This window comes from Artemia franciscana, unplaced genomic scaffold, assembly GCF_032884065.1.
Source record: "Artemia franciscana unplaced genomic scaffold, ASM3288406v1 PGA_scaffold_166, whole genome shotgun sequence".
In the NCBI taxonomy this organism is placed as follows: domain Eukaryota; kingdom Metazoa; phylum Arthropoda; class Branchiopoda; order Anostraca; family Artemiidae; genus Artemia; species Artemia franciscana.
Genome location: NW_027062637.1, coordinates 244351 through 261672, shown reverse-complemented (window position 1 = coordinate 261672; position 17322 = coordinate 244351). Strand labels below are relative to the sequence as shown.

At 35.4% G+C, this 17322-nt stretch overlaps 1 protein-coding gene across 1 annotated transcript in view; it reads left to right on the top strand.

The window, feature by feature from the left end:
- Positions 1-16227: 16227 nt before the first annotated feature.
- LOC136041347 (kinesin-like protein KIF3A) overlaps positions 16228-17322 on the top strand; it is a 43026-nt gene continuing 41931 nt past the window's right edge. Inside the window, exon 1 of the mRNA XM_065725986.1 lies at positions 16228-16281. The gene's annotated coding sequence lies outside the window, so the exon portion shown is untranslated. The remainder of the gene's footprint in view (positions 16282-17322) is intronic.

Below are 17322 nucleotides of genomic sequence, written 5' to 3'. Positions count from 1 at the left end.
TTCCTCATTACTCTAGCAAGTTTGCCTGTTCCTTTTTAGTTAAACTAAAGTCAATATCATTACTCGATAAAATTCAGAAACTGAGGAATAAACTAGAATAAAGCTTCCTGAATAAAACAGCCCAAAAGATTAAAATTCTCCAAAAGTTTTGAATGGCTTTGGAATCTATGTTAGTCATTGGGAAGAATCATAAATCATTGTGCTCCAAGATTTGAAAATAATGTTAGGATGCCTAAAGTTCAGTAATGTGACTGCTATTCTTTGAAATATTCAATTTTTTTTTCAATAACAATCAGTTTGTTTAAAATCCAACATCAGTGGTTAAATAAGAAAAAGTGTATATTGCTGCGATGTAAGAAAGAAAGAAAAGGCTGCAATTAATAGGGAGTACTTTTCTTAAATATCGATTGGAAATTAAAAAAAAACACTTTTTCTTAAAATCTACATGGTGGTACTAATAATTTGTAATTTGATTCTTTGTAAAATTGAAATTTGTCAGCCCGTAATTCAAAGACTGCGACCAAGTAAAATCCAAAGGTCAAAGTTACGATTTCTTTTTAAATCAAGTTCATGAAACAAGTATTTCCATAGTGTAAAATATATAATATTTTCTATTCAAGAGCTTTTAAAAGGGAAGTAAAGAGCTGCATTAAACCATAAACAAGCAGGAGTAAAATAAAATAGTAATTCAAAGTTAAAGCAAACAGATATAACCATCAATTAATGGATAAGACCCAAAACATTCAAGAATTACATGAGTAATCAAGCATAACTAAAAAGAACAGCAATTACCACAAACAAGAGTTGAGCTAACACCCCTTAAGCTTTCTAAACGCCATAGTGTCATTTGCACTTTACTGAAAACCGTTTTAATATCAAGCAGTGTGCTTTTATTTGTCATAACATCAATAAAAAGTAAGAAATTTATCATATTAACCATGATTGATATTAAGAAAACTGATGGATGTTTACTGACTATTTATTTGTGATATTCATATCTGGAAGTCATTTAAAAAATAATTTGTTCTCTCAACATTCCCTAAAAGTCTGCATCTAATATCTATAGCCGTTAATGAGATATTGCATATATTGCCTTATGACAATGTGGATGCAAATAGTGTCTTTCGGTTTATCAGAAAGATTCAATTAAAAGATTCAATCATTCCTTAGATATTCCGGATACATCTTTTTCAGTTAATGATTTCGATATCCCTTATGCGATCTGGATTCATGTACTACCTGTTAATCTGGTGGTAAATTCTGCTCAATACTCCCTGAAAGCTTCAACTTGACATCCTCAGCCGTTCTGAGATATTGTAGGAACGTACTTTTTTACAAAATAGATCGATTTAATGTCTTTTGATTAAGTTCAACAATGCCCTCTACATTATTTAACTTCGAAGACCACACTGCCTTTCCATGACGAAATTATAACAGTTGAAAATAGGGATGAAACCTTTCAATCAACAGTGAAACAAATATAAAATTTCTAACTGGATATTTTGGACATATACACTGCTGATGATTACTGCTGATGATGGACACTGTATATGCATCCGAAATATTCATATTAAAAAATTTTTGTTTGTTTCGCTGCCGACTAAAAGGTTTCATCCCTATTTCGAACTGTTATATTTTTGCCCTCTACAATCAATGCAAATTTTAACTTATTACCCTTAGCTATCTCTCATGCATTGGTGATGCGTCCCTTTGACAACCTTGATGCAAATAATTCCTTTCGATTAAGCTCAACACCCTCTCTCCACCATTCCCTGAAAATTTCAACTTAATGCCCTTAGACGTTCCTAAGATATTGAAAATACATCCTTTTGACAACCCGAATGCACATAGAGTTCTTAAATTTAGTTCATAACCCTTCTATATTTCCTGAAAATTTCAAATTGATTACCCTAAGTTGTTCATGAGATTTATTGGATATGCCATTTTGACAACAGTGATACTTAAAACATACTTTGATTTAGCTCAATATCTCCTAAACATTACCTGAAAGTATAAAGTTTTACCCATAGCCGTCCCTGAGGTATAGTAGATTCGTTCTTCTTACAACCTGGATGTATATACTGTATTTTGGTTTAGTTCAACATTCCTATTGAAATTCCTTTAAAATTTCAATAAAACACCCTTAGTAGTTCCTCAGATTTTATAGGTTTAGTATTTTGACAAACTGAGTGCAGGAAGTGCATCTAAAGGTAGAAAAAAAAATCCACATCTGAATCAAAACAAAACTTGCCCACTCGTATAGGTTAAAATTACGCAAGGCAACAAAACCAAAGTGTCGTGTGAAGGATTAGGGTATTGCGGTATGGGGTACTAACCCTAGTGAAAGATGAAGATATTAATTCTGGATCCAGTCTCATGGCACAGTCAAATAAGAAATTCTACAGCTATTGTGCATAAGGCAGAAGCATATATATCCCATGGTCTAGAGGCTTTTTTATACCAATAATTTATAACTGAAGTTTTTCAATCTCCCTAACGACCTCTTTGAAAGCCTTATAGCAATTAACTTTAGCCTTACAAGCGTCTATCCAACGTTTCAGAATAATTTCCAATTGATATAGTTTAAACCCATTAATACCATCAATCAGTTGTGAAATACCATTTGAAATGACTATGTTAAATGAAAATTTCTACTGCCCCTTATCAAGCAGTCTCTTTTAGTCCATTTCATTCTTTCAGCAACCTCTTTATAATCGTTTTGAGCGATGACTTTCTCTTAAACACCTCAGTTAGATTGAACGGCTAAATTCTAAAGAACCTCATGACTGTAAAATTTTTAATAGCTAGGATTCAAAGTTTGATAAGTAATCACCCATTCGTAAGTTAAAAATACTTCATTTTTTCTATTTTTTCCGAATCCTAAGTGCTATAAAAACGTAATTTTGCAATACTTATGACATTGTCTTGTTTTGTCTAGTACAGCTAGACTAAATTCTGTCCTCGGTTATTCAGTTCTTGATATTCTTTAAAACAAAGGGATATCACTACAATTTACGAATTTCCACTGTTTATCACGGTCTATATCCAAACTGAACGTATTACGTTAAACTATTTGAATATTAGGTTTTATTTTAATGTCTGTTGAATTGTTATTTGTTGGACAAAAGAGGATTTCAACCTTTACAGAAATTGAGTCACATAAATAAGGTAAATTTATTAAGCATAATAATAAGGCGTTCTTACAGCCACCCCACCTAAATTCCTAGTATATTTTTCATCCAAAGGGAAAAGAGGAAAACACAAATTTACTAAGAATCATTGCAATTCGATCTCTTCTTGTACTCCCGCGATATGAAATTCCTGAGATTATTAATATCTATAGTTTACCCAAAGCTTCTTTAATTTTTTGAATATTAGTCCTACCATGAAAAACGTTTTTGCGCAAAAAAGTGCAAAAATATTGCATATCCATGTCCAATATGTTTTTACATTTTTGCTTCATTCAAGGGAAATAGTGTTTTCTCACTTCATCTAGACAAATGATTGAACGAGAGCTATTCTGAAAGAAAGTACAGAGTAAATTTTGAAACTCGTCTTCCCAGCAATTAGTTATTCCTGCTAGGGAAAGATTTCCCTTTAGACTTGTTATTGTAATATTTAAAGGTGCAATCTCCTTTATAAAGCTCCAACAATTCCTATCACCTGTAGTTGACAGATATTCTAAATCCTATGGTTAATACACTTTCAATCTCGAAAATTGTCATAAGCATGTCAGCAGGACTGGTGGCTAGAAATGGAAAACCCCTACTTTCTTCCTAAAAAATGGAAAGGACTAACTTTGCAATTTTCTTTACTAGCCTCTTACTTGAACTACACTCCCTGTAATTTCTCTATCTACCTGCAATCGTAAGAAATTCATTTCATTATTCTGTTTATATACGTATTCAATAATCTTCCTTGAAGTTTAATTCAAGATTTCTAAGGTCTTGTTCCTTTCCATTTTCAGCTCTTGGTCAAATTCATTCACTAAGGAAGTAGACTTCTCAGACAGGTGAATTAATTTTTCAATTTATTTTATAAATAATCCATTTCCTGAATAATTGTTTCTACTTCCCTTTCAGTGGCCGAACTTTTTACGCACTCAATGGCTTGCACCAAAAAGGGCAGTAAGCTTTTTTGTTTCTGGTTGTACCATCATTCACTAAAAATTCTATTATTTTTAAAATTTCTCCACTCTCATTCAGTTCTTCTTAAAATATTCTACCCTTATCGAATACATATTCCTTCAAATCATTACTCACCTAAAGATGTGTGAAGTTCCTTTTCCCCCTTTCAAATCTGTTTCTTTTATTTGCTCCACAAAATTTACATTTCGAAACTTGAAACCTTGAAGCTTGAAACTTAGTTCATCTGAGTTTGATGGGAGGGTTTTTAAATTAGCATAGGAAAGTACTTAACGGACGCCACTGATGGAATATATTCGGAAAACATCCTTGAAAGCTACTTGGTTATGTATTTCAGCCCCAAAAGGTTAATGCCTCTTGTAAACGAGGTCACCAAGGTAAGTAAGGTTAATACCATTTTCTGAATCGGTTTTAAATTCTATCAGTTAAAACTAGACGAAAGTAAAACAGTTCAGAATAGGGATGATACCTTTTTATTGACAGTGAATAGATATAAAATTATTTAAATGGATATTTCAAACACATATACAGTGTTCATCATCAGCACTTTTACTGCTGATGATGAACACTGTATATGTGTTCGAAATATCCAGTTAAATAATTTTATATCTATTCACTATCAGTAAAAAGGTATCGTCCCTATTTTGTACTGTTTTACTTTCGTCATGGAAAGGCAGTGTGGTCTTCAAAGTTATCTAGTTAAAACTAGAGGTTTGAAATGGTCAGTCTAAATCTTTGAATTTTTTTTCTCATGATGAAGACGTTACTCTACATTCTCATGAGACTATTAGTTTACAGAAAAGTTTAGAAACCTCACTGTATGGAGCCTTCCCGATGTTTTTGTACTCTGCCCTACCGGTTTTAGATGTATGGTTTTGGTGCTCGTGGGTATTACGGCGAAGGACCTGTCCCTCTTTCCTACTAATCTAAATAGACAAAAAGCAAGCATTGTGCTGTGCAGGTAATGGACTTTGAAGGATTTTGCAAGTTTTGCGAAGGGATGGGCATAGAACAGCCGCTTGAAGAAATGTCTTTAGAATAAGGTATATGTCAAACCGATTAAGATTTTGTCACCTTGCCGCCAAGAAAATCCCTTGAGCTAAGGTTCTTGTGGTCTATTGTTTTTACTTTAGTTTTCTTTCCGCGAGCACTATTTTTTTTCTCGTTTATATAAATTAGCATAGTAAATTGTGATGAGGTGGTATTGGCTTCTGAATTTAAATTTATGTTAACGCTATAATTCCTGTGAACATTTTCATGTTGGTTATTTTCCAGACTGACATCTGTAGAAAAATTTTGAGCCGTAGAGCTACTCATTTCTAGTGTTAGAATCTAGATCTTCTATTTTCTTTTTACATTACGCTGCCAAATGGTATGAGGGATCGTTTTTCATTTATGTCATTAGTTCGGTTCCCCTCAGTTTCACCCTTACAGAAATTAAACGGTTGTCACCAAGTCTTACTATTTCAGGATTCAATACTAAAAAGATTTCGGGATTCTTTATTCTTTTAATCTGTCTAATATTGACTAAGTGTCTTTTAGAAGTTTTTATGGCACTTGGTATTTACCAAGTGACATATAGCGATCACAAATTCTGTCGGTCTGTCGGTCTGTCTGTCCCAGTTTTTCTAGTTTAGGCACTTCCAGATAAGCTAGGATGATGAAATTTGGCAAGCATATCAGAGATCCGACCAAGTTAAATTAGAAATATTCGTTTCCCTAATTCGACCATCTGAGGGGGAGTAGGGGGGTGGTTAATTCGGAAAAATTAGAAAAAATGAAGTATTTTTAACTTACGAACGGGTGATCTGATCTTAATGAAATTTGATATTTAGAATGATATCGTGTCTCAAAGCTTAATTTTTAATCCCAACCGAATTTGGTGACATTGGGTGGAAGTTGGAGGGAGAAACCTAAAATCTTGGAAAACGCTTTTAAGTGGAGAGATCAAGATGAAACCTGGTGGGAAGAGTAAGTACAAGTCCAAGATACGTGACTGACATAATCGGACTGGATCCACTCTGTTTGGGATAGCTGGGGGGGGAATTCGGAAAAAGTAGAAAAAATGAGGTATTTGTAATTTATGAACGGATGATGAGATCTTAATGAAATTCAATATTTAGAAGGATCATGTACTTTGGGGCTCTCACTTTATATCCCGACTAGATCTGGTGAAATTGGGGGGAGTTGGAGGAGAAAACCAAAAACTTGGAAAACGTGAAAATTGAGGTATCTTTATCTTACGAATGGGTAATCAGATCTTAATGAAACTTGATACATAGAAAGGTCTTATGTCTCAGATGCTCTATTTTCAATTCGAATCGGATCCAAGGACATAGAGGGCTAGAGGGGAGAGATAGAAATCTTGGAAACTAGAAATTTTGGAACGGATCCGCTCTCTTTTGGGGAGTTAGGGGGGATTTCCGGTTCTTTGACGAGTTCGGTGCTTCTGGACGTGCTAGAACAATGAAAATTTTTAGGCTCTTCAGGAACCTGTACTAATTGACTTGATAACAGTTGTTTCCTCGATTCGACAATCTGAAGGGCTGGAGGGAGAGGAAAAATTTAAAAAATGAAGTATTTTCAATTTACAAATGGGTGATCGGATCTCAATGAAATTTGATATTCAGAAGGACCTCCTGTCTCAGAGCTCTTATTTGAAATCCCTACCGTATCCTGTGATATTGGGGGAGTTGGAAGGGGAAACGGGAAATCTTGAAAAACGCTTAGAGTGGAGACATTGGGATGAAACTTGGTGAGAAGAATAATCACAAGTCCTAGATACATGATTGACATAGCCGTACTAAATCCGCTCTCTTTTGAAGGGCTGGGGGGAGTCTTAATTCAAACAATTAGAAAAATTGAGGCATTTTTAACTTAAGAACAGGTGACTGGATCTTACTGAAATTTGACATTTAGAAGGAATTTATGTCTCAGAGCTTTTATTTTACATCCCGACCAGATCTTGTGACATCGGGGGACTTGGTGGATAGAATAAACAAATTTTGTAGATACTTGATTGACGTAACCGTACTGGATCCACTCTCTTTGGGGAGTTAGGGGGGGGGGTCCAGTGCTTTGGTGAGTTTGGTGGTTCTGAACCGGTCAGGATGATACAAATTCGTAAGCGTATCGGGGACCTGCGCAAATTGACTTGATAAAGTTGTTTTTCTCGATTCGACCATCAGGGGGGCTTAAGGGAGAAGAAAAATTAGAAAAAATGAGGTATTTTTAACTTACGAGTGGGTGATCGGATCTTAATGCATTTTGATATTTAGAAGGACCCCATGTCTCAGAGCTCTTATTTGAAATCCCAACCGGCAATAAGCTTCTGATTTTCCTTTTAAATTAATCTATTGATTCTTAATATTTCGCTAGAGCTCGTGCCATATGAGCTCTTGGCTCTTCTGACCTCGTCACAAGTGCCATATGAGCTATTAGCTCTTGTTAATTCATGTAACAAAAAAGAACAATTTTGTAAAATCCGGTTGACACAAAGTAAAGCATGTGATACAAGTAATTTTGAAGATCCTTTTTGACTGACATAAACTAATCGTTTGGAAAAATTTTAATTTCTAATATTTTCTTGTTGAACTTGGCTGCTTGACCGTTTCGGACCTTCTTTAATTCATAGATACAGATTTGGCGACTGATAAAAACCTTTTGAAAGAGACTAGAGACCCACTCATCTTCTGAAAAAAGAAGTCCTTTCTTGGATTGGAAAAAAAATATAATCCAACACTGATTTAGCGTCAAATCTACGGAGAAGGAAAAAGGGTGAATATTTTCTACTAGAATTAATACTGGTTTTAAAAGCAAGTTTAATAAAGGGTAGAAATTTACTTTAATTAGTTCCATGTGTTTGATCATGGTATTGAGTAAGAACCCTTTTTACATATTTTATTCAGTTTTTGGCCATGCCGTTATGATGGCAATTTCTGGGGGATTAGTACAAGATTTTAAACTCCAATGCTTTTACCATTTCATAAAAAGTTTTACTCGTGAAACATGAAGCGTTGTTTGGTAAAAAAAAATCCATACCCCCAAATTCCGATGTGATTTCCTTTATTAAAAATTCCATAACAGATTTTGACGTAAGATTTTTAGATGGTGCAACTACTGTGTGTTTACTGAAATGTTCAACCGCAATAACAATAAATTGGTCATATTTCGTGCGAAGATGCAACTTTCCTTTGATATCAATTGACCAAATATGAAAGGGATGATGAGGGAAATATCCCCTCTAAGAGCGGAGTAAATAGCACTAATCCTATTTCTTCGCAAACAGAGGTCACAATTCTGTATTGTCTCTTTAACCTGGCTGTACATATTTTCAAAGCCACAACTTTGTTTTAATTTAATTAAGGCTTTGACAGCTACCATGTGGGCTCCTAGAAAAACGTTTGAATGATTGAGGCGGATCATTCTGCCCAGTGCTGCAACAAGTACTCCAAATTTTTACTTAAGTATCAAGTATTAAGTACTCATTGTTTTTTTACTTAAATATCAAGTAATAAGTACTTTCCAAATTCTTACTTAAGTATCAAATATCAAGTACTTGCCAAAATTGTACTTAAGTATTACTTCAAGTACTACTTCAAGTATTTATTCTATATATATATATATATATATATATATATATATATATATATATATATATATATATATATATATATATATATATATATATATATATATATATATATATATATATATATATATATATATATATATATATATATTTCTGATATAAAGCCCATACTGCCTTTTTTAAAGCCATTCTGAAGGTTTCTTAGCCCTTTCCCGTGGATATAAAATGTCCCCTGTCATTCGTCTCTTGGAAATCTTAATCAAGAACCAGAATTTCCTTTTTATCGTTTTTAACCGTTTCCCTTGTTCGGCTGGTACAAACCCAATGAAGTCCAAGAAAATAATCTTAACCAATTTTCAACACAACGGCTTGAAAGGAAAAGACTATCAAAACAATTAAGTGTAGTCAAAAAACTCTTGATTAGATCAGACATATTACATGACAGGATTAACACATTGCACGTAGAATTGAACTTCTGGTGATTAGTGTTTAATCCAATCTGGCACGCTTAAAAAATACAGGGTTATTCTAAAACATATGGGAATGATGGAAAAAATATTGAAAGTATTGTTTTCCATTGTTTGGCTGATACACACCCAACGAAGTTCAAAAATAATCTGAACCAATTTTCAACACAACGGCTTGAAAGCAAAAGACTTTCAAAACAATTAAGTGCAGTCGAAAAACTCCTGATTGGATCAGACAGATCAAATGACAGGATTAACTCAGTTCACGTAGAGTTGAACTTCTGGTGATTAGTGTTCAGTCAAATCTGGCACATTTGGAAAACTACACGGTTATTCTGAAACAGTGAAAATGATAAAAAAAAATATTGAAAATATTTTTTCCCTTGTTTGCTTGGTAGACACCCAACGAAGTCCAAAAAATAATCTCAACCAATTTTCAACACAACGGCTTGAAAGAAAAAGACTATCAAAACAATTGAGTGCAGTAAAAAAACTTCTGATTGGATCAGACAGATCACATGACAGGATTAATACAGTGCACATAGAGTTGAATTTAAAGCAATTAGTGTTCAGTCAAATGTTGCACGTTTGAAAAAATACAGGGTTATTCTGAAATATGTCGCAATGGTGGAAAAAATATTGAAAATGGAAAAATAAACTTTGGATTGGCTTTAAAACAGATAAAAGGTAATAAAGTAGTTCATTCTCTGATTCAATAAGTAAAAACCTTAGCAACAAAAAACTCAAAATTAAAAGTAAGGAGCCAAGTGAGTCAGTTGCAGACTTTTTAAATAAGAGAAATTAAAGCTCAATAATCAAAAATCAATTGATGATATGTCTCGCCCTCCACACCTATACAAGGAAACTGCCTCAAGTTTTCAAGATAAATTTCAGACACGCTATGAAAATGTATGGCATCTACATCCTTTGACTGGTTTTCACTCAAGCAAGCCGCAGGCTGTGTAGTCAATTCAGATGATCGGTAAAACTCCCAACAAACATATATTATAAAATCACAGGCGTGCAGCAAGCCCGCTGATTCAAACGCATTCCATACGGCTGGTCAAACTACAAAATGAATGAATGAACTAATGAATTAACTTTATTATCCGTGAAAGTATAAAAAAACACAAAGTACGGAGTATTATAAATAAACAAAAACAAAAACGATAAACAGCAAGAAAAAAAAATTCAAACTAACAAAAGACAACATGGACTAATTAACCAGTATCAATATGGAAAAAAGACTGCAGATGGTCGTAAAGGTGAATTAAGTAGATAGTCTTTTTACATAAATCATCACTGGAAGACCGAATCCAAGAAGGCATATCTATTAAACCAAATCGAACAATTATTTTTCTGTTTTGGTGCCATCTAGGAAGCCGGAGGAGGAATTTGCAAAAACTGAAATAAGCCTCATGTAGAGTATGGGGATTTTTCTTACGAAATAGATGAGCCATGCCTGATAAAACAAAAGCACAGGGGCACAATAAGCGATATAAATCATGCACAAACCGTTGCGATTGTAACGGCTTTTGTTTGGGGATATTTTTCCGTAAGTGACGCATAGGTTTTTCATGGCTTGATTCACTAGGGATGAAAAGGTAGTGGAAAGTGTTGGACTGAAACACAGACCAAGCCAACTAACTAAAGAAGAACATGGAAGAATTGCAGTCCCAGCAACGAATGGAGCGACCGCACAAGGGCTATCAAAACAAATAAACTCGCATTTAGACGCATCAACTGACAGTCCAATCTTAGATAGTTCATTTGTTAATATAGTCAAATTGAAAAGCAATCCACGACGAGTCCGGGCAACAAGAAGAACATCGTCTGCATATGCAACAAAAGACAAGCCAGTATTACCGTCAGAAACAGAACTTTTAAGGGGGCGCAGGGACGATGCAAGCACACATTTAAATATACTAGAAGACAATACGGCAGAAGTTGCAACCTATCTATTTCTAGCAGCAGTTTTCACACCATGAAGTGGCAAAAACCATGAGACTAAGTCGAAAATCTTCTGAGAAAAAAGGAATAAAACAAGAGCTAAGAGCTCATCTGGCACTTGTGACGAGGTCGGAAGAGCCAACAGCTCATATGGCATGAGCTCTAGCAAAATTATAAGAATCAATAGATTAATTTAAAAGAAAATTAGAGGCTTAATGCTGGTCGGCATTTAAAACAAGAGCTCTGAGACACAAGGTCCTTTTAAATATCAAAATTCTTTAAGATCCGATCACCCGCTCGCAAGTTAAAAATACCTCATTTTTTTAATTTTTCCTCTCTCTTCAGCCCCCCCCCAGATGATTGAATCGGGGAAATAAACTTTATCAAGTCAATTTGTGCAGGTCCCCGACACGCCTACCAATTTTCATTGTCTTAGCACGCCCAGAAGTACCGCACTCGCCAAAGCACTGGACCCCCCCTTAACTACCCCAAAGAGAGTGGATCCAGTCCGGTTTCGTCAATCACGTATCTACGACAGTTGCTTATTTTACCCACCAAGTTTCATCCCGATCTCTCCGCTCTAAGCGTTTTCCAAGATTTCCGGTTTCCTCTTCCAACTCTCCCCCAATGTCACCCGAACTGGTCGGGGTTTAAAATAAGAGATCTGAGACATGAGTATTTTCTTAATATCAAATTCAAAAATACCTCACGAACGGTCACCCGCTTTTAAGTTAAAAATACCTCAATATTTGTAATTTTTCCGAATTAACACCCCCTCCAATTCCTCCAAAGAGAGCGAATCCATTTCGGTTATGTCAATCATGTATCTTGAGCTTGTACTTATTCTTCCCACCAAGTTCCATCCTGATCACTCCACTCTAAGCGTTTTCCAAGATTTCCGCACCCCCCCCCCAAATCCCCCCAATGACACTGGATCCGGTCGGGATTTAAAACATGAGATATGAGTTACGAGGTCCTTCTAATATGAGATTTCAACCGATGAAATTCAAGATCCGATAACTCCTTCGTAAGTTAAAAATACCTCATTTTTTCTAATTTTTCAGAATTAACCCTCCTCCATTCGTTCTGTTTATGTGAATCACGTATCTAGGACTTGTGCTTATTTTTTCCACTAAGTTTCATCCCGATCCATCCACTCTAAGCATTTTCCAAGATTTTAGGTTTCCCCCTCCAATGTCACCTGATCCGGTAGGAATTTAAAGTAAGAGCTCGACATGATATACTTCTAAATATCAAATTTAATTGAGATTCAATCTAATTTTTCAAAATTATCCGTCCTCCCACTCCCCCCCCTTGATGTTCGAATGGGGGAAACAACTATTTCAAATTTAATCTGGTCTGGTCCCTGATACGTCTGCCAAATTTCATCGTCCTAGCTTAACTGGAAGTGCCTGAACTAGCAAGACTGGGACTAACAGACCGACAGACCTACAGAATTTGCTATCACTGTATTTCACTTGGTAAATACGAAGTGCCATACAAAGTAATTTTTCTCTGGGGATGGAATATTTGGTTGAAGGTTGGCTTCAGTATGACTTATTTCGGAAAAGGGTTGTTTCCAGGCGTTGGGCGAGCCATGGGTGGAAGTAGTTATAGGCCCTACTAAACTGAAGGAAAACTCGACTTTTTAAAAAATTGAAACCCCCTCCCCCTCGCCCTATTTTAGATAGGGCTTGTGATATCAGACCTCGATATGAGCCCTGATCCTAGTCATCTTTGGTCTAGCTTTCATTTGGATCCGTTGCTCCATTCGCAAGTTATACTGAATCAAACCAAAAGCTTGACTTTTTTCAGCACTTAAAACCCACTCCCACTCGTTCTATTTGAGCTAGGGTTTTCATATCAAAATTTGATGCCTGTCACGGTCTTAGGCACCTTTGGTTCAATCTCTCCATATATATCTCTATGGACATTCATCTCCATATACAAGTTACAGTGAATTAAATGAAAAACTCGAATTTTTTTAACACTTAAAGCCCCATCGCCCTAATTAAGCTCAATTTTAATCCAAATAGTTCAATTTCAATACAAATCTAACTGGTGGTTCTCCCGCTATACTCGATTGCACAGACGGGCGGACAGACAGAGAGATGCCAAAAACCTATCTTGATGGATATTTTCCACGATCCAAAAAGGTGATGATACCTGGATGATGATAAGCCATTGTTTTCCTTTCTTGGATCCAATTAGCCAACATGGCTACCTAAGACGTTGCAAAATCCGTCCGTCCGTCTGTGTAATCACGTATAGGGGGAGAAACGCTGGTTGGATTCGGATGAAAATTTTGATGGCCAGATTTGGTGCCAAGGATCATGGGTCACATCAAGTTGAAAGGTGAACACCCTAGCTCAAATAAAACAGAGGGGAAAGGGCTTTACCTGCTAAAAATTGTTTTTCGTTTAATTCAGAGTAACTTGCGACTGGAGTGATGGATCTGAATGAAAATTGAACCAAAGAGGCCTAAGACCATGATACATATCAAGTTATGAGATAAAGACCTTAGCTCAAATTTAACAAGGGGGAGTGGGTTTTAATTCCGGAAGAATTTAAATTTTCTGTTTAATTTAGTATAACTTGCAAATGGAGTAACGGATCCGAATGAAAACTAGACCAAAGATGCCTAAGATCTGGGCTCATATCAAGTTCTGGTATCACAAACCCTATCTCAAATAGGGCGAGGGGAAGAGGGTTTCAAGTCTTAAGAAAGTTGAGTTTTCCTTTAATTTAGTAGGGTCTATAACTTATGAATGGAGTGACAAATCTGAAGTCAGATCCGTCTGAATACCTGAATTTGCTGGAACGAATATGACAAAATACCACTGCATTGGATCGAACTAGAATTCCCTAGACTTGTTTATTGCAGACAACATTTAGATGGGCAAAGATTCATAGCGTCAGTAGTTTTACCAATAATATGGTCCTGAAGATGATGACATGGTAGAAATCTGGTTCAGTTGACGAGATGACAAAACTTAAACACTAATATCAGAAATATAAGCCCAAATGGACTACAGAATAAAACATTTAGCACAAAGCAAGGGATTTTAGCTCATTGTCGACCAATGAACAGTGAAATAATTTCAATTTTCATTGTTATATAACTTTTAAACAAAAATTAAACCAAGTGCTAATCATAATAGAATTTTTTTTTCGTCAAAAACAAATATCTTATTTCATACCCAAAAATAGGGCACGGAGCTATATCTGAGTTTTCTCTAAATCTAAAGGGTGATGTTTTCTTGTACATTGCCAAAGCACAGACACACAAAAGCTATATCTGAGTTTGCTCTAAATCTAAAGGTGATGTTTTCTTGTACATTGCCAAAGCACACACACACAAAATTTTCATGTCAAAGGTAAAGTATTTGAAAAACAAGTACATTAAAAGTATCTTAAGTAATAAGTATTTCGTATTCTTACTTAAGTATCAAGTAATAAGTACACCCTAGAGTTTTTACTTAAGTACAAGTACAAGTAATGGAAAATTTTACTTAAGTAGTACTTCAAGAAAAAGTACTTCAAGTAAGTGACAGCACTGATTCTGCCAATTACTGTTTTTGGTAAAATGATCTTAAATTGACATGTCTATTTTATTTTGTCGAAATCATCCATAGCATAAAATAAGCCATCCACTAGAACCAAATGGATATCTCCCTAACCACTTTAATAAAAAAGAATCCCTTCCTTTGCCAAGTTTGAGATTTCTGGTTTGGCGTGTGGTTTTAGCTCTACCCAAAATGTCAAACTTTTAAATTTTTCGGTATCCTGCAATTCACCCTCTTGGCGCCTAATTCCACCTTTGGTGGACCTGTTCGGATTCTCCGCACCAGTGCTTCCTTAATGATTTCTAGACAACAGGTTCCACCACTAGAACCTGCCCTTTTCAGGACCTAGTTCCACTCCCCAACGAAACAATTCCGCCTTCATATCTGCATGTGTTCGGATCAATCCTACAAAAAACTAACCTCATTCAGTTTTCTTTGGATAGATCTGAATGTTAGTCTTCTGTACATGATGGGCCTGTTCTCTCTCATAGAGGGAAATCCCCTCAGTGATTTTGATACTGATTTCAACCCTATCCTGATGTTTGCTACTCCTGGGAACGCTTAAGCTAGCTAAATTTGACTCACATGCACAGTAGGACCTATTCAACCCTTTTTGGCATGACTGCTTTTCAATACCTCGTTTAAGCCTTTCACTTTTTTCATGAGTATTATGAGGAGCATTTCAACTTAAATGAATGATCTCAAATTTCATTATTTTCCTTATTGCTACTTCTATTTCTGGATTATCTGTTTACAATTTTTTCATTTCCTTTTTACTTATTCCAAAAAATCAATCGGGGACTAAACTCCCTAATATTGTTAAATATTCCACTTCCCACTCGTTAAGACTAATATACCGATTTTGCTGAAAAAAAAGGGCTAGGGGCTGTACATTTATTCGGGGTGTGACCAACTTCTTCTCTCTTAAAATGTCCGGACTTCCCATAGTTTGAACATTTTGGGGCGGGGGCGATTTTGATTTCTTGTGTTTGTAAATTTTACTCTAAAGTTTTCTCTTGAATCTCCAAGGGAAGTCATGTGTCTCGACTCAACCACCTCCTGCTCCCAAATTATACCTGGGGTGCTAGCACTAGAAAGAAGTTCTAAGCCATGGATGATATGAATCATACAACTCGTGAGAAAAGATTTCTAGTTTAGTGAAAACGGTCAGATCAATTTTGTCAAGTGTTTTTGCTACTTTTGGGTCAGACCCAACCATCAGACAACTCAGACAATCACCTTCTTGGGAGGGCAAAAGAACTAAATTTGACAAAAAATTATAAATTATATAAATTAGTTATCCTCTCTCCACCGATGAGGAAGCATAGCAAATTTGAGTACCACTGTCACCAGTTGTTAGGTTGCGCACTTTTGAGGACCAGAGTCTGAGTCTAGTTGATTCCTTAAGAACTTCGGTGACTAATTTTGTAAGCAGAAATCAATACGTTAAGAAGGAGCGTTTAGTAACGCAAGTTAACCAAAGTCGTGTTAAATTTGAGAATAGGTAGCGCTGTACAAATGTAACTATTTAAAATACTGACCTACGTGTCCAGAAAAGAAAGGTAATTCTAACTAAGAGAAAAAAAGCTTCAGGGTGGGGTTATAGAGTAATTAAAATATATTAAATGTCAAAAAGTTAGCGAAGCGATTAAAGTGTCCGAATACCGGTCGTCTTATCCCATTAGAATATTAAAGCTCGCCACTTAGAATTGTCTTGGCCCAAAATCTTTTACAGGAAACTAACAGGAGTCCCTTGGCTCAAACAACAAGTAAAATGCATCAATTTGAAAAACAAAGTTTAGTGACTTCTTGCTATCTCAGAAAAGGGTTAGGCTAGGAAGATCAAACTTTCAGGGATGGGTCTACAGGCTAAAGTGTATCCTGAGAAGGTATTTTAAAGTACCCCCTTCCAGTCCTTCTCCCTCTAGAGGGCCCTGAAATTTGCGTTCATGACAGGTCTATACCTGTTGAAATTTTGACAAAATAACATTTTACCTTAATTTTCAGTTTCCAGTTGCTTTTGCTCTGCCTCTAGTTTTGATAATGCAATTCCTGTTATTTGAGTAGAATTCTGAGCCATATTATTGTTTGTTTTTTTTTTCAAAATTTAGGAAATGTATTTGAATATCTTTAGAACCTTATAAATTAAGAATGAGCAAAGTTGTGAAGCTGAAAACAATTTTGCTGTACTTCATTCAAGCAGAAGATCTATTTTTCAAGGTTTCACTTTTATAACACACATGTTTTTAAAGGTCATCACTGGTCAGTGCCCTCTAGAGGGATAGGGTGTAGAAATAGGTACTTCAAAATACCTTCTTGGGACATACTTTAGCCTGCAGACCCATCCCTGAAAGTTTCATTTTCCTCACCTAACCCCTTTCCAACATAGCAAGAAGTCACTAAACTATAATTTTATCATATTAGTTAGCTTGGATGAAAGTGAATTCATCACTCTTTTTTAATTTAACTCCCCTTTGGGGAGAAATTATATTTTGAGCCCCTAATGAGACCTGGAAAGGTAAATCAGCCCATATTAACTAGAAGTTTAAAAAATGAATACATTTAAAAAATTAAGTATCTAGTGAGAAAAATTGCTATTTGTT